This window comes from Dendrobates tinctorius, unplaced genomic scaffold, assembly GCF_039654945.1.
Source record: "Dendrobates tinctorius isolate UK_male_01 unplaced genomic scaffold, ASM3965494v1 ptg000018l, whole genome shotgun sequence".
Lineage (NCBI taxonomy): Eukaryota > Metazoa > Chordata > Amphibia > Anura > Dendrobatidae > Dendrobates > Dendrobates tinctorius.
In genome coordinates this window covers 16,843,787-16,866,213 of record NW_027361686.1, presented here as the reverse complement: position 1 = coordinate 16,866,213, position 22,427 = coordinate 16,843,787, and the positions used below count along the sequence as shown (strand labels likewise).

General features: G+C 46.3%; 1 protein-coding gene across 15 annotated transcripts in view; it reads right to left on the bottom strand.

The window, feature by feature from the left end:
- The window catches only part of PHLDB1 (pleckstrin homology like domain family B member 1), a 291,420-nt gene that overhangs the window by 136,202 nt on the left and 132,791 nt on the right, over positions 1-22,427 (bottom strand). The window contains exon 1 of one of the 15 annotated variants that reach the window (XM_073566509.1): positions 3,038-3,289. The exons of 13 other annotated variants lie outside the window; for them this stretch is intronic. The gene's annotated coding sequence lies outside the window, so the exon portion shown is untranslated. Of the gene's footprint in view, positions 1-3,037; positions 3,290-22,427 lie in introns of those variants that run through there. One more of the 15 variants, XM_073566510.1, reaches the window with a different exon arrangement.

The window sequence follows — 22,427 nt, the reverse complement described above, 5'->3', positions numbered from 1 at the left end:
CAGTCCGGCTCCTCATCAAGACCGCCAGGAACGCTAGTCTTGAAGAATAGTGTCCATTGGGCCCAATTTCTGACGATATTTATTAATGTCAGTTTTGGGGCATAAAATACCTTCAAATGTGGCGAGAATTTTGTGCAACTTGTAGTTGTAGATATGTTTTGTAGCTTTAGGCATTTTTACCCCAAAATCAGCCAATTTCACCAAAGTGGGCACAACTGGGGCAATATGGGACGTGGCAAAGCCCTCCTGTCTAATTCATCTAAAGTTACACTACGTTAATGGTGCCACTTGTCCCAGACGTGTCCTGCAGCCCCTGACCAAGATAACATTTGTCGGAGGCGCACACCAGTTTTATGATGCATCTAATACGTTCAGTGGGTGAGCCTCTTAATAAGTCAGGATCATCTTACTCCAGTGGTTCTGTTCATTAAAATTGGGGTACAAATAACCTGCCTAAATGATTCGGGCTCCATACAATGTGGAGGAAAAGGCCCTGCAATCAGAAGGGACTCAGCAGTCAGACCCCCACTGATCTAAACGTTATCACCTAATCGGTGGCAACTGGACCACCCATTTTATATTATCTATTTATGTAACAAGTTTTCAATTGGAATCACTTCAGAGAAATGTTCGTGTGTGAGGATAGTGTTACTCCTTAGCGGTTACGGTGCCCCTGATGCTTTGTGGATTTGAATTTAGCTAATTTATTTCAAATACCTTTAGCTCAATCTCGAGCCATGACAACTTGATGGATGATCGATCTTGTGCAAGCCCAGATAGCGGTGGCGAAGACCCTGGTGGACCGATCTTGATTGTAACAAGCCATCGGCTGACTGGTCTTCCTCTTCGCCTTGTTTTTCTATTCTCCCCACGATGATGTCCTTCTCCAGTGATCGCTCTCTTTGTGTGATGTTTCCAAAGTAGGCAAGTCATAGCTTGGTGATCCCTGCTTTGGGTGACATGTCTGCTGGTTTTACCATCACCCAACCTCCTGGATCCTCTAGTACTGGGCAGCGCAAATATTTCTGCCATTGTACGGACCACCTAGCAAGAATGTGGCTTCACTCCATCACTGGGCAATCTGAGGGTGTTTAGGAGGAACACTAGGGTACCCCATAACGAGCCCGTATCAGGAATATCAAGACAAAGAAGCTTTTCTCTTCAAATTAAATGGAATTGCAAACATTTTGTGTGATCTAACACAGCAAATTAATATTTAATGGCGGACAAACCCTTTAAGTGAAGCAGAGGCTGCGGTGTGAGCCTCCCGGCTGTCACACAGGAGGATTGCAGGGTGTTGGTGAGGGATAATTATGGGATGAGTCTCAGCACCGGGCTTCGCCTCCTCTTCCAGCCGCAGCAGCGCTGTTTATTTTAGACAAATCCTTGTCCTGGGGCCATGAAAAAAAATCTGCTCAGACAAGAAGAGCGAGAGCACAGCGGGCACAGCCTCACTGAATGGAGGTGTCCTCACATCCTAATAAAGCCCCGACCAACGGGTCACAAACAGTACCATGCTACTAATCTACAGAGAAGAGGACTCGGGGCGCCTCCGGTCCCATCCCTTGCCCCTAGTTCAGCCGCACTCTTAGGGGGCACACGCAGGAATGGGGGCAATACAGGTAGAAACTGCAGAACTTTTATGCAAATGAAAATTCAGTTCTGTAAAACTCGACAGAACTTTCTAATAAACTTTGTGTCATTTCCTCAGCATTATCTGTAACCTTTACAGATCTCCAGGGTCCGAGGGAGGCCGCAGCTCTCCAGCTGTTGTGGAACTACAACTCGCATCATGTCCTGCAGGAAGTGATTCACAACTGCTTTTATGATTCTTCTACAACTGACAGTACTTCCGCCATCTCTAGAAAATCTACCCTTTTATTACCAGCTCTGGCATCTCCCTTCTTTGATGTCTCCTCAGTGGAGGTTCCTCTGGCTGCACACACACATACACACACACACACACTGGCTGCATGCACACACACACACACACACACACACACACACACACACACTTGCTGCACACATCGGTTGTCCCGTGTCATTATTTACCAAAAATGGGCAGGGATCTCAGCCACAGGGGAGAAGGGGAACACTTCCAAAACTTGCTTTAGAAATGTTTCCAAGGTTGGAATATGACAATAGTAGAAAATCTGCCAGCTATTCAGACAAGAAAGCTTTGCCGCCATTCAGAAAACATCTGGAGAACACCTAATCAGGGCGATGTGACCCAGCCACACACTGGTATTATTGGGGCGACGGTCCCAGCTGGCCCTAACCCACAGACCACTGGAGACACGGTGCGGCCCATCAGCAGACCGCCCCCATTATGTAGCCCTCCCGGCTGGCATGGCTCGTTATTAGTGGCCACTATGTGAGCTGTGCCCCTACAGACCAGGATCATTCATTATTAGGGCTGGTTCCTTAGTGCCCATTCTGTAATGGTTAGATCACACAGGCGTATATTACTACCGTGGTGACAGCAGTGCTAGGACCAGTGGTTCGCATCATGCCTGCCCTAATAATGGTCCTCCCGGATTCTCCGTCCTATTATGTCACTGTCCATAATGACACAGCACATCGCGGCGAGGAGTCAGCGGAGCGCTGCCCCATATACAGGACAATGGGGTCATCCATGAGAATGAGCGCCCCTATAGCAGCTGTTGCCAGGCTCCGGACCTGTCACATCTAGCAGGAGGGCACCCAAATCATCAGGACAGTCAGGGCCGACCCAATGAGACCACCGATTATTTCTAGGAGTTTATATATACTTGGAGCCGGTATATTTAGGCATGGCTGAAAGCAGACACCCGAGAGAGCGCACGGGCAGGAAGTGTGCGGGGGGCTCATGTGCCCCATTAACAATTCCTTCCCCCCTTCCAAAAAATCATTATAAGCCATAGTCTTACCGGAGGGGGAGTACAGGGGTGTACCTGCCAGGGTGGGGGAAATCCCAGGACTCCCTGCAGTCACACCAGTGCCAGCCCGCCCTGCCATGCTGTGCCCAGCCCTGCCCTCTGTGTGCACCGACACTTACCCGGACGGGCGAGAGGTACAGGAGAAAAACACTCCACAAACTTTCCTGTGTCCACGGCAGCCTGGCCCACGTCACAGCAGCACAGCTGGCATCACCCAGTGGCACAGAGTGTGTCCTGCCAGCTCACACACCACATACCGGTACCGCCAGCTCCATTCTTCTCTCTTTCTTCTTTCCTCCCCACAGCTGTGGCTGCAACACCCGGGAGGTGACCCAATCACAGCCGCGCTTACTTTCCATCCATGGAAGGGGCAGGAAAGGGCGGGATAATTTATCTCCAGCTCCACTACCCCCTTCCGTCCCACCCATAGCTCTGTCACTGGCAGGCTCCCTCCTCCGAGTCCTCTGTAGCTGACTGTGCGAGGAGTGTGGACAGGGTGTATACAGACAGGGTGAATACAAGGTGTATACAGACAGGGTGTATACAGCCAGATGTGGAGGGTACAGTCAGAGGTGGAGTATACAGCCAGATGGAGTATACAGACAGATGGAGTATACAGACAGATGGAGTATACAGACAGATGTGGAGTATACAGACAGATGTGGAGTATACAGACAGATGTGGAGTATACAGACAGATGGAGTATACAGACAGATGTGGAGTATACAGACAGATGGAGTATACAGACAGATGGAGTATACAGACAGATGGAGTATACAGACAGATGGAGTATACAGACAGATGTGGAGTATACAGACAGATGGAGTATACAGACAGATGTGGAGTATACAGCCAAATGGAGTATACAGTCAGATGTGGAGTATACAGACAGATGTGGAGGGTACAGTCAGAGGTGGAGTATACAGACAGATGGAGTATACAGACATATGTGGAGTATACAGACAGATGTGGAATATACAGACAGATGGAGTATACAGCCAGATGTGGAGGGTACAGTCAGAGGTGGAGTATACAGACAGATGTGGAGTATACAGACAGATATGGAGTATACAGACAGATGTGGAGAATACAGACAGATGTGGAGAATACAGACAGATGTGGAGTATACAGACAGATGGAGTATACAGTCAGATGTGGAGTATACAGACAGATGGAGTATACAGACAGATGTGGAGGGTACAGTCAGAGGTGGAGTATACAGACAGATGTGGAGTATACAGACAGATGTGGAGTATACAGACAGATGTGGAGTATACAGCCAGATGGAGTATACAGCCAGATGGAGTATACAGCCAGATGTGGAGTATACAGCCAGATGTGGAGTATACAGACAGATGGAGTATACAGCCAGATGTGGAGGGTACAGTCAGAGGTGGAGTATACAGACAGATGTGGAGTATACAGACAGATGTGGAGTATACAGACAGATGTGGAGTATACAGACAGAGGTGGAGTATACAGACAGATGTGGAGTATACAGAGATGTGGAGTATACAGACAGATGGAGTATACAGACAGATGTGGAGTATACAGACAGATGTGGAATCTACAGACAGATGGAGTATACAGCCAGATGTGGAGGGTACAGTCAGATGTGGAGTATACAGACAGATGGAGTATACAGACAGATGGAGTATACAGACAGATGGAGTATACAGACAGATGGAGTATACAGACAGATGGAGTATACAGTCAGATGTGGAGTATACAGACAGATGGAGGAGTATACAGCCAGATGTGGAGTATACAGCCAGATGTGGAGTATACAGCCAGATGTGGAGTATACAGCCAGATGTGGAGTATACAGACAGATGGAGTATACAGTCAGATGTGCAGTATACAGACAGATGGAGTATACAGACAGAGGTGGAGTATACAGGCAGATGTGCAGTATACAGACATGTGGAGTATACAGACAGAGGTGGAGTATACAGGCAGATGTGCAGTATACAGACATGTGGAGTATACAGACAGAGGTGGAGTATACAGACAGATGTGGAGAATACAGACAGATGGAGTATACAGACAGATGTGGAGTATACAGACAGATGTGGAGTATACAGTCAGATGTGGAGTATACAGTCAGATGTGGAGGGTACAGTCAGAGGTGGAGTATACAGACAGATGGAGTATACAGACAGATGGGGAGTATACAGACAGATGTGGAGTATACAGACAGATGGAGTATACAGACAGATGGAGTATACAGACAGATGTGGAGTGTACAGACAGATGGAGTATACAGACAGATGGAGTATACAGCCAGATATGGAGTATACAGGCAGATGGAGTATACAGACAGATGGAGTATACAGACAGATGGAGTGTACAGACAGATGTGGAGGGTACAGTCAGAGGTGGAGTATACAGACAGATGGAGTATACAGACAGATGGAGTATACAGCCAGATGTGGAGTATACAGACAGATGGAGTATACAGACAGATGTGGAGGGTACAGTCAGAGGTGGAGTATACAGACAGATGGAGTATACAGACAGATGTGGAGTATACAGACAGATGTGGAGTATACAGAAAGATAGAGTATACAGACAGATGTGGAGTATACAGACAGATGGAGTATACAGCCAGATATGGAGTATACAGGCAGATGGAGTATACAGCCAGATGGAGTATACAGACAGATGGAGTATACAGACAGATGTGGAGGGTACAGTCAGAGGTGGAGTATACAGACAAATGTGGAGTATACAGACAAATGTGGAGTATACAGACAGATGGAGTATACAGTCAGATGTGCAGTATACAGACAGATGGAGTATACAGACAGAGGTGGAGTATACAGTCAGATGTGGAGTATACAGAGGTGGAGTATACAGTCAGATGAGTATACAGACAGATGTGCAGTATACAGACAGATGGAGTATACAGTCAGATGTGGAGTATACAGACAGATGTGCAGTATACAGTCAGATGTGGAGTATACAGATGTGCATTGTACAGTCAGATGTGCATTATACAGTCAGATGTGCAGTATACAGACAGATTTGCAGTATACAGTCAGATGTGGAGTATACAGACAGATGTAGAGTATACAGACAGATGGAGTATACAGTCAGATGTGGAGTATACAGACAGATGTGCATTATACAGCCAGATGTGGAGTATACAGCCAGATGTGGAGTATACAGCCAGATGTGGAGTATACAGACAGATGTGGAGTATACAGACAGATGTGGAGTATACAGTCAGATGTACAGTATACAGTCAGATGTGTAGTATACATCCAGATGTGTAGTATACAGCCAGATGTGCAGTATACAGACAGATGTGCAGTATACAGACAGATGTGCAGTATACAGACAGATGTGGAGTATACAGAGGTGGAGTGTACAGACAGATGTGCATTATACAGTCAGATGTGCAGTATACAGACAGATTTGCAGTATACAGTCATATGTGGAGTATACAGACAGATGTGGAGTATACAGACAGATGTGGAGTATACAGTCAGATGTGGAGTATAAAGACAGATGTGCATTATACAGTCATGTGGAGTATACAGCCAGATGTGGAGTATACAGCCAGATGTGGAGTATACAGCCAGATGTGGAGTATACAGTCAGATGTACAGTATACAGCCAGATGTGCAGTATACAGACAGATGTGGAGTATACAGTCAGATGTGGAGTATACAGAGGTGGAGTATACAGTCAGATGAGTATACAGACAGATGTGCAGTATACAGACAGATGGAGTATACAGTCAGATGTGGAGTATACAGAGGTGGAGTGTACAGACAGATGTGCATTATACAGTCAGATGTGCAGTATACAGACAGATTTGCAGTATACAGTCAGATGTGGAGTATACAGTCAGATGTGGAGCATACAGTCAGATGTGGAGTATACAGACAGATGTGGAGTATACAGACAGATGGAGTATACAGTCAGATGTGGAGTATACAGTCAGATGTGGAGTATACAGACAGATGTGCATTATACAGTCAGATGTGGAGTATACAGACAGATGTGGAGTATACAGCCAGATGTGCAGTATACATCCAGATGTGGAGTATACAGACAGAGGTGGAGTATACAGTCAGATGTACAGTATACAGTCAGATGTGCAGTATACAGACAGATGGAGTATACAGTCAGATGTGGAGTATACAGAGGTGGAGTATACAGTCAGATGAGTATACAGACAGATGTGCAGTATACAGACAGATGGAGTATACAGTCAGATGTGGAGTATACAGACAGATGTGCAGTATACAGACAGATTTGCAGTATACAGTCAGATGTGGAGTATACAGAGGTGGAGTGTACAGACAGATGTGCATTATACAGTCAGATGTGCAGTATACAGTCAGATGTGGAGCATACAGTCAGATGTGGAGTATACAGTCAGATGTGGAGTATACAGACAGATGTGGAGTATACAGACAGATGGAGTATACAGTCAGATGTGGAGTATACAGACAGATGTGCATTATACAGTCATGTGAAGTATACAGACAGATGTGGAGTATACAGACAGATGTGGAGTATACAGACAGATGTGGAGTATACAGACAGATGGAGAATACAGTCAGAGGTGGAGTATACAGACAGATGTGCATTATACAGTCAGATGTGGAGTATACTGACAGATGTGCAGTATACAGTCAGATGTGGAGTATACAGACACATGTGCAGCATACAGTCAGATGTGGAGTATACAGTCAGATGTGGATTATACAGCCAGATGTGGAGTATACAGCCAGATGTGGAGTATACAGCCAGATGTGGAGTATACAGATAGAAGTGGAGTATACAGACAAAAGTGGAGTATACAGACAGATGTTGAGTATACAGACAGATGTTGAGTATACAGACAGATGTTGAGTATACAGACAGATGTTGAGTATACAGACAGATGTTGAGTATACAGACGGAGTATACAGTCAGATGGAGTATACAGTCAGAGGTGGAGTATACAGAGGTGGAGTATACAGTCAGATGTGCAGTATACAGTCAGATGTGCATTATACAGCCAGATGTGCATTATACCGTCAGATGTGCAGTATACCGTCAGATGTGGAGTATACCGACAGATGTGGAGTATACAGACAGATGTGGAGTATACAGACTGATGTGGAGTATACAGATGAGGAGTATACAGACAGATGTGGAGGGTACAGTCAGATGTGGAGTATACAGACAGATGTGAAGTATATAGACAAATGGAGTATACAGTCAGATGTGAAGCATACAGTCAGATGTGGAGTATACAGAGGTGGAGTATACAGTCAGATGTGGAGGCTACAGTCAGATGGGGAGTATACAGACAGATGTGGAGTATACAGACAGATGTGGAGTATACAGTCAGATGTGAAGTATACAGACAGATGTGGAGTACACAGACAGATGGAGTATACAGTCAGAGGTGGAGTATACAGACAGATGTGCATTATACAGTCAGATGTGTAGTATACAGTCAGATGTGTAGTATACAGCCAGATGTGCAGTATACAGCCAGATGTGGAGCATAGACAGATGTGGAGTATACAGACAGATGTGAAGTATACAGTCAGATGTGGAGTATACAGACAGATGGAGTATACAGTCAGATGTGCAGTATACAGCCAGATGTGCAGTATACAGCCAGATGTGTAGCATACAGACAGATGTGGAGTATACAGACAGAAGTGTAGTATACAGAGGTGGAGTATACAGTCAGATGAGTATACAGCCAGATGTGGCGTATACAGACAGATGTGGCATATACAGACAGATGTGGCATATACAGCCAGATGTGGCATATACAGCCAGATGTGTAGCATACAGCCAGATGTGTAGCATACAGACAGATGTGGAGTATACAGACAGAAGTGTAGTATACAGAGGTGGAGTATACAGTCAGATGAGTATACAGCCAGATGTGGCGTATACAGCCAGATGTGGAGTATACAGACAGATGTGGAGTATACAGACAGATGTGAAGTATACAGTCAGATGTGGAGTATACAGACGGATGTGGAGTATACAGTCAGATATGGACTATACAGCCAGATGTCGAGCATACAGACAGATGTGGAGCATACAGACAGATGTGGAGCATACAGACAGATGTGGAGCATACAGTCAGATGTGGAGTATACAGACAGATGTGAATCATACAGACAGATGTGGAGTATACAGACAGAAGTGGAATATACGGTCAGATGTGCATTATACAGTCAGATGTGCATTATACAGTCAGATGTGCATTATACAGTCAGATGTGCAGTATACAGTCAGATGTGCAGTATACAGACAGATGTGGAGTATACAGTCAGATGTGGAGTATACAGTCAGATGTGGAGTATACAGTCAGATGTGGAGTATACAGACAGATGTGGAGTATACAGACAGATGTGCATTATACAGTCAGATGTGGAGTATACAGCCAGATTTGGAGTGTACAGTCAAATGTGGAGTATACAGCCAGACGTGGAGTATACAGATGTGGAGTATACAGATGTGGAGGGTACAGTCAGATGTGGAGTATACAGATAGATGTGAAGTATATAGACAAATGGAGTATACAGTCAGATGTGAAGTATACAGACACATGTGGAGTATACAGTCAGTTGTGGAGGCTACAGTCCGTTGTGGAGGCTACAGACAGATGTGGAGTATACAGACAGATGTGGAGTATACAGACAGATGTGGAGTACACAGACAGATGTGGAGTACACAGTCAGATGTGGAGTATACAGTCAGATGTGGAGTATACAGTCAGATGTGGAGTATACAGTCAGATGTGGAGCATACAGACAGATGTGGAGTATACAGAGGTAGAGTTTACAGTCAGATGTGGAGGCTACAGACAGATGTGGAGTATACAGACAGATGTTAAGTATACAGACAGATATGAAGTATACAGTCAGATGTGAAGTATACAGTCAGATGTGAAGTATACAGTCAGATGTGGAGTATACAGTCAGATGTGGAGTATACAGACAGATGGAGTATACAGACAGAAGTGCAGTATACAGTCAGATATGCAGTATACAGCCAGACATGGACGAGTCAGCGTCGCCTCATGTATGAGTTACAGTCAGGCATGCTGTATGTTCCTGTAAATATCACTATTATACAGTATATAAAAGTACATGTCAAGTTGCAGCATTGTTTCTCTTGTGGTCATGTATATTGCATTCATGTTTTAATGTCCCCCACCCCCTACATTCCTTCTTCCCCTCCTCCCACTCTCCCAAGTCTTCCCATTTCTTACATGCCTTTCTTAGCCCTGGAAGGAGTTGTGTAGAAGAAGTAACATGCACACGTCTCTATTAGTTTTGTGTGTAAACAGTAAATCTATAATATATACACATAAATAAATACAGACACACAAAACTAAGAGAACTGCAGGTCTGTGCTCCAATCAGTCCCTGATCATTTATATTTTGGGGACACAAGGTTGGGGAGGTGTTGTATACCATCCTCCGGTCTATACATATAGGTTGTGTGTATAGGTTGTCCATATCATAAGCCATAAGCAAATACTAAGTACATTCCTTGTCAGCGGCTACAAGATCCCTGCTCGGGGTCTGACTGCAGGAGAATGCAGTGTCTCAGGCCACCAGCTTCCCATGATGGATATTTATAGGATACTAGCTGAAGAGCCCAGCACTGCCCGGGCATAGTAACTAACTGTGGTTAGTTATAACAAATTATAATTAACCTCCATCCCATAGTCCCATGCCCATATACCCATCACACATCCTCCATCCCATAGCCCCATGCCCATATACCCATCATACATATCCACGATCCCATAGGCCCGTGCCCATATACCCATCACACATCCTCCATCCCATAGTCCCATGACCATATACCTATCATACATATCCTCCATCCCATAGGCCCGTGCCCATATACCCATCATACATATCCTCCATCCCATAGTCCCATGCCCATATACCCATTATACATATTCACGATCCCATAGGCCCGTGCCCATATACCCATCATACATGTCCTCCATCCCATAGTCGAGTGCCCATATACCCATCACACATACTCCATCCCATAGTCCCATGCCCATATACCCATCACACATCCTCCATCCTATAGTCCCATGCCCATATACCCATCATACACATTTGCCATCCCATAGTCGAGTGCCCATTTACCCATCACACATCCTTCATCTCATAGTCCCATGCCCATAATGTATACCCATCATACATATCCGCCATCCCATAGTCTCGTGCCCATATACCCGTCATACATATCCTCCATCCCATAGGCCCGTGCCCATATACCCGTCATACATATCCTCCATCCCATAGTCCAGTGCCCATATACCCATCATACATATCCTCCATCCCATAGTCCAGTGCCCATATACCCATCACACATCCTCCATCCCATAGTCAACCATTATGACATCATAATGAGCGGCGGGGCTTGCAACCTATGATGACATCAGCGTCGCCATGGCAACCATTATGACATCATAATGAGGGGCGGGGCTTGATACACACACACTTTTTCCCCAGTATGTAGATAGGGGTAAAATTGTTTGGTGAATTGGAACGCGCGGGGTTAAAATTTTGCCTCACAACATAGCCTAGGACGTTCTCGGGGTCCAGACGTGTGACTGTGCCAAATTTTGTGACTGTAGCTGCGACGGTGCGGATGCCAATCCCAGACACACACACACACACACACACACACACACACACATACATACATACATACACACACACATACATACATACATACATACATATACATACATACATATACACACACACACACATACATACATACATACATACATACACTTGAGCTTTATATATTAGATTGATTGTTCCCAGTGGTCGGACTTCTACTAATTCCAAGAATAGGAGTGTCCTGTCCCCCGCATATAGGGGGTCTTCAATCAGACCCCCAAAAATTGCAGGACAAAAAGCGCTCCCATCCCTATGTGACTGCCCAGAGGTTTCTGCCACTGCCATTGAAAAGTCAGTCACTGATCCTCTGCTCGAATGTCGGATTTTCAGTATCAGACATCTCTGAGCAGTGCCAAAGGGACTGAGGTTTTCAGAGAGCTTTTATAGAGTTTCCATAGGGAAATCATTGCCCATTAAACATCATAGACTGCCGCAATTTGGACATTCACTCCTCATATAGTTGAAAGAAATCCGCTTTAGAATTTTTGATGAAGTTACAGCAAACAAATGAGACGTGTGGTGTGTGAGATTTTTGATAAAATCTTTTCCCCTTTGTTGATATAATAATAAGCTGTAGTTTTGCATGAATAAAATTCAGATTTCAAATCCAGAGCACATCTGCCCTATGTGAACAGAAAATCTCTGTGTTTACCTGTCAGATCCCTGATAGCGGCATTAAATGATGTTATTGGGTGTCTGAGCATGCACCAGCACCTATCAGCCCCCCATGACATGATCACAGGTGCAGCCAGAAGCTGCTGAAGACCCCTGCTGCTGCCATCTTGGTCCTCCTCTCTGAAGCTCTGCTATACACTGACCTTCAAAAGAGACTGTGATTACTGATGGTAACATCTGGCACACTGACCAAGCACTGACGAAACCAAAACACAGCCATGTTACATATGAGAGAAATCACTGACGTCTGAATAAGACCTACAGCAAAATCATTAACAATAGAGGAGAGTCCCATACAAATGTCAATATGGGAAACAACATCATCACAGCAGACAACTGGTCTTACAATACCATGGGGCGTGTGATGACTACACAATGGCTCCTCGATGACCAAATGACCATTCAGCCCAAGATAACATTCAGGTGGGCAACAATAATCCACCAAACCAGCTACAAAGATTAAACCGCAGGCTCTAGTTGTGCTCTGCCCATCCTGATCCGCAGGCTCTAGTCACGCTCTGCACACCCTGACCCGGAGACCCTAGTCACGCTCTACCCACCCTGACCCGGAGACCCTAGTCACGCTCTACCCACCCTGACCCGGAGACCCTAGTCACGCTCTTCCCACCCTGACCCGGAGACCCTAGTCACGCTCTACCCACCCTGACCCGGAGACCCTAGTCACGCTCTACCCACCCTGACCCGGAGACCCTAGTCACGCTCTACCCACCCTGACCCGGAGACCCTAGTCACGCTCTACCCACCCTGACCCGGAGACCCTAGTCACGCTCTACCTACCCTGATCCAGAGACCCTAGTCATGCTCTACCCATTCTGATCCGCAGGTTCTAGTAATGCTCTGCACACCCTGATCCGCAGGCCTTAGTCACGCTCTACCCACCCTGACCCGGAGACCCTAGTCACGCTCTACCCACCCTGACCCCGAGACCCTAGTCACGCTCTACCCACCCTGACCCCGAGACCCTAGTCACGCTCTACCCACCCTGACCCCGAGACCCTAGTCACGCTCTACCCACCCTGACCCCGAGACCCTAGTCACGCTCTACCCACCCTGACCCCGAGACCCTAGTCACGCTCTACCCATTCTGATCCGCAGGTTCTAGTAATGCTCTGTCCACCCTGATCCGCAGGCCTTAGTCGTTCTCTGCTCGCTCTGAACCGCAGGCCCTAGTCACGCTCTACCCACCCTGACCCGGAGACCCTAGTCACGCTCTACCCACCCTGACCCGGAGACCCTAGTCACGCTCTACCCACCCTGACCCGGAGACCCTAGTCACGCTCTACCCATTCTGATCCGCAGGTTCTAGTAATGCTCTGCACACCCTGATCCGCAGGCCTTAGTCGTTCTCTGCTTGCTCTAAACCGCAGGCCCTAGTAGGGCTCTACCCACCCTGACCCGGAGACCCTAGTCTCGCTCTACCCATCCTGATCCGCAGGCTCTAGTAATGCTCTGCCCACCCTGACCCGGAGACCCTAGTTACGCTCTGCCCACCCTGACCCGGAGACCCTAGTCACGCTCTGCCCACCCTGACCCGGAGACCCTAGTCACGCTCTACCCACCCTGACTCGGAGACCCTAGTCACGCTCTACCCACCCTGACCCGGAGACCCTAGTCACGCTCTACCCACCCTGACCCGGAGACCCTAGTCACGCTCTACCCACCCTGACCCAGAGACCCTAGTCACGCTCTACCCATTCTGATCCGCAGGTTCTAGTAATGCTCTGCACACCCTGATCCGCAGGCCTTAGTCGTTCTCTGCTTGCTCTGAACCGCAGGCCCTAGTAGTGCTCTACCCACCCTGACCCGGAGACCCTAGTCTCGCTCTACCCATCCTGATCCGCAGGCTCTAGTAATGCTCTGCCCACCCTGATCCGCAGGCCTTGGTCATTCTCTGCTCACTCTGAACCGCAGGCCCTAGTCCTGCTCTGCCCACCCTGAACCGGAGGCCCTAGTCGTGCTCTGCCCACCCTGAACCGCAGTTATAAATGTTTTAGAAGCCAAAGCAAAAGCTGCCATTCCACCTGACTGCTGTAATTTCCTAAGTAATTCCACGCGGAACATATCAGAATCACTAAATCCCTCAGCTGAAACGTCATTTCCCTTCTAGAATGGCCCTGCAAATGCAATACGTTGGGTTGGCCAGATCATCCTCAGGCCCAGCACAATAGTCAGAAAACATGGATCTCATGTAAAAAAACCAGCAAACCAACATTTTCTAGTTCCATAACATGTCATGTTTCCTGTCCTCAGCCATCACTGATATTTTCCAGGGTTTATAATTGCATACATAGATGGAATCACCGAGTCCAGTACAAATACTGTGAATCTGCCTTGGATTATCAGATTACATACGCTGACCCTCGTGGGACTGAGTGAGGCCTTCAGAACGTTCACGAGTGAAGACACAGAAAATAATATTGTCTTAATAAATGCCCTCCAGCAATGTTTTATAATGTCGTGTAGTCTATTGGTAAAGAATAATGTAGGATATGTTGCGTGTACACCTCTCTTGGTTGATGCATCATGTATGGGCTGTCCGCCATCTTCATTCTTGCAGACTACATACAGACTACATGTGCCATGATGCCAGTCTCAGTATATTGTTCTTGCTCCTATCTAATGGCAGCCAGTGGTAAATCAGTGAGGAAGAGCTGTTGCCCCTGAGTCTCAGTGTATGCTAATTCATACCTCCCAACCACCAACCATCCTGGACAGTCTTCAATTTGGCTAGCTGTCCTGGGATGTTGAGGCTATGCCACGATTACAACTGCGTCTGGGTCCGCAGAACACAGATACAACTGTGGAGGCACAGGTAATGGGGGAGCAAGGAGCCGACGTCCTTGCTCCACCATTCCATATAGGAAAAGCCTGAAGATCCAGCAAGGTGCCAAACTAGATGGCAGGAGAGACAAGTAACATAGGAGCAGCAGGCAGGGAAGTGACAGGTAATTGTGGTTCTCCTGTGTTGTGGGGCTATGGGGGACTAACTGGAGCATCATAATGTATCTGGGGGAATATACTATGTAGAAAAGTGCTGTGTGTGGAGCATCATGCTGTATGTGGAGGGCTGTGAGGGAATGTGCTATGCGGGGGACATCATACTTTCTGTGGTGGAATGTAATTTGTGAGGGTATCATACTGTATGCTGGGGTTGTGGAGGCATTTTGTGTAGTGTGGGTTATTATGGGAACATCATACTCTATGTGGAGTATTATATGAGATCTCGTACTGAGTGGGGGGAGCTGTGAGGCCATCATAATGTGTGGCGGGGGTAGGGTAATGGACTGTGGAGAGTATCATACTATACATTGGGGGATTTAGTGTATGTGGGTATCACAGTGTGTGTGTGGGTTGTGGGGATATACTGTATGTGGTGTCATCATACTGCGAGGGGCTGTGGGAGAATGTACTATGTTGAGGGCTTCATAGTTTATGTAGTTTAAAATCATAATACTGTGTGGGTGCAGTGGTGTTGGGACATCAAATTGTTTGTGGGGAACTGTAGGCAGAGTCTCAGTGTATCCTGTGTGATGTATACTGCAGTCTCAGTGAATCCTAAGTGATAGATACAGCAGTTTCAGTGTATCCTATGTGATGTATACAGTAGAGATACAGTGTATCCTATGTGATGTATACAGCAGTCTCAGTATATCCTATGTGATCTATACAGTAGCGTCTCAGTGTATCCTATGCAATATATAGAGCAGTTTCAGTGTATCCTATGTGATATATACAGCAGAATCTCAGTGTACCCTATGTGATGTACACAGCAGTCTCAGTGAATCCTATGTGATGTATACAGCAGAGTTGTGATGTATTCAGCAATCTCAGTGTATCCTATGTGATATACAGCAGTTTTCAGTGTGTCCTATGTGGTGTATATATCAGAATCTCAGTGTATCCTATGTGATATATATAAACAGTAGTCTCAGAGTATCTTACGTGATGTATACAGAGCAGTCTGAGTGCATCCTATGTGATATATAAACAGTAGTCTCAGTATATCCTATGTGATGTATACAAAGCAGTCTGAGTGTATCCTTTGTGATATACAGCAGAGTCTCAGTGTATCATATGTGATGTATACTGCAGCATTCTCAGTGCATCCTCTGTGATGCATATAGCAGTTTCAGTGTATTCTATGAGATGTATACAGCAGAGTCTCAATGAATCCTATGTTATGTATATGGCAGAGTTTCAGCAGTGTATCCTATGTGATGTATACAGATTTCTTAGTGTATCCTATGTGATGTATATACAGCAGTTTCAGTGTATCCTGTGTGATGTAGACTTCAGAATATCTGTTTCCTATGTGATATATATACAGCAGAGTCTCTATGTCTCCTATGTGATATACAGTATATATGAAGATATGCTATTTACTTTAAGCATGACCCTCATTTTATATATGAACAATTCGATAATATATTTTTTAACTATTTATGGTGTTTTCCATATGTACAGTACTGTGCAAAATTTTAAGAAGGTGTGTGTGGATAAAATGCTGCACAGTGAAATGGCTTTCAAAAATAGAAGTGTTACTAGTTTATTTTTATCAATTAATAAAATGCTAAGTGAATGAACAAAAGAGAAATAAAAATAAAATCAATCTTTGGTGTGATCGCCCTTTCATTCAAAACAGCATCAAAGCGTCACTCCTTCCCCTTCTTGTACTTATTAGAAGGAGAAACACAAGAGCACGCTATAAATCCCATATAGAAAAGTACAATTTTTATTATTATATTAGTAACAAAAGTACAAAAACGGATAACAACAGATGTGCTCATAAATAGTATGGACAATATGTCCCATAACCCAACCTCACACCCCCCCAGAATGGAAAAACCAGGTGGATGTATACCGTGAACCTTAGGTCATGTCTTAGATCAAAATACCAGCCCAGCAGATCTGAAATAAACTAAGTAGCAAGAACCAAATCCGTTCATGCAAATACCCACTCACAGTAAGAGTCAGAAAGATAGAGCCGGCGCTGGCCAGGATCAAAAAATCATATCAGAGGACCAAGGAACAACTCACCGGGGAGGGGAGGAGGAAGGGGTCCAACAGTGGGGCCTCCGACGCGCATTTCGTGACGTCCCCCGCCGCTTTATCAAGGAGGTAAAGCGGCGGGGGACGTCGCAAAACGCGCGTCGGAGGCCCCACTGTTGGACCCCTTCCTCCTCCCCTCCCCGGTGAGTTGTTCCTTGGTCCTCTGATATGATTTTTTGATCCTGGCCAGCGCTGGCTCTATCTTTCTGACTCTTACTGTGAGTGGGTATTTGCATGAACGGATTTGGTTCTTGCTACTTAGTTTATATCAGATCTGCTGGGCTGGTATTTTGATCTAAGACATGACCTAAGGTTCACGGTATATATCCACCTGGTTTTTCCATTCTGGGGGGTGTGAGGTTGGGTTATGGGACATATTATCCATACTATTTATGAGCACATCTGTTATTATCCGTTTTTGTACTTTTGTTACTAATATAATAATAAAAATTGTACTTTTCTATATGGGATTTATAGCGTGCTCTTGTGTTTCTCCTTCTAATAATTATATGCTTTGAGTTTACGCCTGGGGTGTTGGAGCTTGGTTGTTCCTTGTCTCCTCATCACCCTTTACTTATGGGACATTCGTTGTCATCCCTTCTTGTACTTGTACACAGTTCTTAAAGGAACTCATCAGGAAGGTTGTTCCAAACATCTTGGAGAGCTACCCACAGATCCTCTGTGGATGTAGACTTATGCATATCATTCTGTCTGCAATCCTGACCAAATCCCCAACTGCATCTGGTATAATGCACATATTCAGATGTATGGGCCTATGACAGGTCACTGATCCCTCACTGACCTGCCCCCTGTTTTACATACTGAATATATTATGTATTTTAAAAAAATCACATTCAGCAGGCAGGCGCCAGCGGCGGTGCCTGCGCTGCAGCATGATCGCATCTATAATATGCATGAAATTATTTTATTTAGTGATATATATTTATTCTGAAAAAAAAATTCTGTCTCAAAACTGTGCCGGCCTTGCTTGTGCAGTAACATCTATTTGCGAGCCGTAGCATCATACTGTGCGAATATGAGTGTTTTATGTAACTGTGACCACTATGTACTATGGACCATGTGAGGATGTCACTCCAATGTAAACCTAATGTTCTGGCACAAATTCTATGCTTTCTGTCTACCTTTACTCAAGGAAGAGTAAAAATGCGGCACATACTTTTGGCCAAATGTGCAACATTTTTATGCTAAGTGCCTGAGCGCACTCTTTTTTTTTTTTTTTGTATGTTGAGGCATGTAACAACTGCCCTGTATCAATGTGACCACAAGCCTTGTGTCGGTGCCGCTGCCACTATTGTGGAGGGGTCTCCATTTGGGGGCCCGGCTGCTGGACCACATATCTATGCCGCATTCCCGTTAGTCGTGGTCTCTCACATGTAGACGGGGTGAGGGGCGCCCCCTGTTTGTCTTCCGTTCGGAGTAATCGCGATTACCCGGTGAGCTCAGACGTATTCCCAGAATTCTCTCTCTTATTATACTTTGCATTTTGAGATTTATCTTCACTATAATGTTTTTCCAAAATGGCAGAGTTTTCCCATTTGAGTCTCTTCTGGCAGCCTGCCAGCCACTCCGGCACATTACAGCGTCATCCATTTGCTAAAGTACCATTATCATGATAATATAGGACAGATGGGTGAGCTGTGGCCTGATGTCTCCCTTCTATTCACAATGTAGAGCAGGGGGCTGGCAGCGTGAAGTCCACACATCAGCACCATTGTCTTACAGGATCTTCTCCTAGCATTGCCTGGAGAGCGGCTAGACCATGGTGGATGGGTTTACTGGAGCTTATGTTGGGCAAGATGCAAATGTGGTCTGTAGACAGACTGGCAGACACCGAAAGAGATGTTCAGGGTTGTGTTTGTTACATCCCTTTAAACCCAAATGAGACCACAATCTACAAAGTTAGACTTATGGATTTCTGTGGATTTGCTGAATACATACACGGTCACATGAGAGAATCGCAGCACAGGTGCGGAAAAGACGGGGAACTTAATTTCTCCATTTTCTCCATTGTCTCTGTCCATGTAAATCGGTCTACACTCGGTTGACATCTGAGTGCAGTGCAATGTTTAACATAGATTTGTATGGGTGCATGATCCGATCTGCGGAGCCACTCGCAGCATGCTGTGATTGTTGTCTCATGCTGAATCATGCCACTTTAGTATTGAAGATAATCGCAGACCAGCACTGCCCCATAGTATAACATTGATCTAAATGCTATGGAAAAAGACATCGGAAAACACTCCGCTGAGTTATATTCTCGTGTGAGCGAGTCCTCTGACTAAGCTCTTCAATATAGAGGCTGGCATTTAAAGTAATTATCAAAACTACAGCAAGAAGTCCAGTCAGTGATGTTGTTGTTCATCCTTCATAGTCAAAGATGACCATGACTTCAGGGTTTAGAGGAGGATCAGTGACTGAGGGTCCGGAGGTGACTGATGAGGCCAAACCTGGCCCTGAAGGCTCGCCCACATAGAGACATCAGTGACTAGATGTGGTCAGGACAGTAGATACCGCTTGTGCCATCTTGCTTTCCTTTTGCCTCAGATTCTCCTACTTTCAGCGGCACGTGCTCCTGAGGTGATCCCACCTCGCCAAGCTGGACCATCCAGGGAAGCTTCTCCCATTCGTTGATGTCGACCATCAGAGGCAGTCTTTGTACCGTTTCCTATGTCCCCCGACTGACAGTTCTCCGTACAGCAGGTGTTTAGGCAATGGGCTGTCTGGCCTCCTGACCACAAGTGCAGCCCACCTGGCTAGGGCTTTCAGCAGGAGGGTGTAGGCGCTGCAGAGCCCGGCATGTTCCAGGATTGCCGTGTCGAGGACTTTGTCTTGTCACCTGATGTGGAGAAGTCTGCAGAGACAGCTCAGGTGAAAGTGGTTGAGCTGGTATCAGGTTCTCTGTCCCTAGTTTATGTTTCCCTCAGTTTGAGAAGAATATCCGCCATACTGTGCATACAGTACATAGACACATACAGCAGCATTTGGCAGTGCCTGCTGCCATCCAGAAGAACCAGCGCAGGGCTTATTCCAATACACTGACCTCCGGCTAGGACAGATCATCTTGGGCACATATATTTTATTTTACTGGATGCTGCTAGTGGTATCAAGGAAAAAATGTGGACATTCAACATACTGTATATATTTTTCCACAGAGGATTTCTAAACCATCCATTTAATGTCACCTTATGTCCACATCCAGACGTATGCCTAAATCGTGATGTGCCCAGCCTGTATGAACAGTGACGTATAATTGTGGGTACTGCTCTCTCCAGTCTGCCAACAAGCATGTCACGGGTCATTTAATAACATGTTTCTAAAGCCCGACCGCTGTAATCTGTGTGCAGGGAGCGATCTGTAACAGATCTACAGCAGATTATTCACTGCACACACTCTGCCATTCTTCTCGGCAGCATGAGGTTTGTTTACACAGGACGAAGTGCTGCCGACAACATGTGTTCAGACTGCACCATTATCGTGAAATGAGTGTTCCTATTAATACTCGTTCCCAATAATGGCGCAGGGTAGATGTACGATTACTGCACCGCTACAGCCGGCAGACAGACAAGGAGGGAGCAGAGGTCTTGCAGCATGGCACTATAGTGTACAGTCTATTTCTTCCGACTACGGGCATTCTGTACGGGCCACTCGTATAAATGTGGCGCCCCCAGGAGTATGGTCGCCACACTCGCATTGCCTTCCTCCAGGGAGGGTGATGTCAGGCTTGGAAGCAATGAAGGGTCTCTCTAGCAGTTAACCATGTCAGGCAACACGGTTCCCACTCCTGGCCAGCAGAGTGAGCTCTGAACCAATACTAAGGGGAAGAACTTCTCTCTGGGGGCCAGGAGGGGAAATTAGTCAGTTAGTGTGAGGAGGGCAAAGAGTGTAGATGTGGCGCCCCTGAGGCTCAGTCACCACAGAGGTACTGCACCTCCTCCTGAGGTGCTGTGCCCCACCATCCAGGTAAGGTGAAGACTCCTGACCACGCTCCAACACCTGCACCCCACACCACAAAGTAGTGTAGCAAAGCACCTTCGGCGGCTCCCTGCTTGGAACACGAAGCGTGCTGGGAGGCGGGTGGAGTTAGTTTACATTACAAGGATCGGGAAGAGTTTAGGATTAGAGGTCAGTTGGTTAGGGAGTTGGAGGGAAGAAGATCCCCGGAGAGAGGGATAGATGGATGGAAGTGCTGCAGCAGATCCCAGTGACCTGGGAAGAGAGAGAGCAACATAGACTGAAAGCCTGATTCTCCATAGAAGGAAAGATTAGTACGGAACGTGAGGAGTAAAAGAGAACACAGGACGTGGGTTAGAAGAGAACCCTTCCTAGAAGTTCTAATCGCAAGGCCGGGTCCCGGTCCCCGAGGTGGTACGGATACTAATGGTCCTGCAGCAGACACCGGAGGAATAGAAGTAGTGACCACTTTATTCCCACACAAGACTTGGGGGCACAACAGCAACTGGATAGTGAGCCGGGATTTAGTAGCAAGGAGTCCCCGAAGCAGGCTACAGCTGTCTGCCGTACAATTAGAGTTCATAAGAACATCAGACAGGAGGCACTCCAGTGTAACTCAGTACTAGGAGTACTTCACTTAAAGGCGCTATAAGAGGAGACGTTCAGAAAGACACATGTTGGTGGAGTGTTGGAAAGGAGTATTCCATCTGGCCTGGAGGTTGACTGAGTCCCTGACCCGGAGGACACGGCACGGAGGCAGGCACCTGTTTGTACAACAGACTGTGAATAAAGCTTTGGAACTACATGCCCTGGTGTCCTCCACTTATTCCCTGCGCCAACTTGTCCAGCACTGCTACCCCCTCTGCGCCTGAGACTACACCATCTACGTGTCACTTCACTTACTCTGCCCTGGAACTACAGCCCTGCCTGTGGAGGGCTATAACATCACTGCTGCACCACACCATCTGTCCTAGAGGATCTGTCTGCAGCGTCGGCTTACATCTTCATTGCCGAACATCACAGGTGGCGTCACGAATCACTTATAAACTTTCACTACCATAAGCACACTGAAACAACCCCTTTTAACAATGGGCGCCCAGGG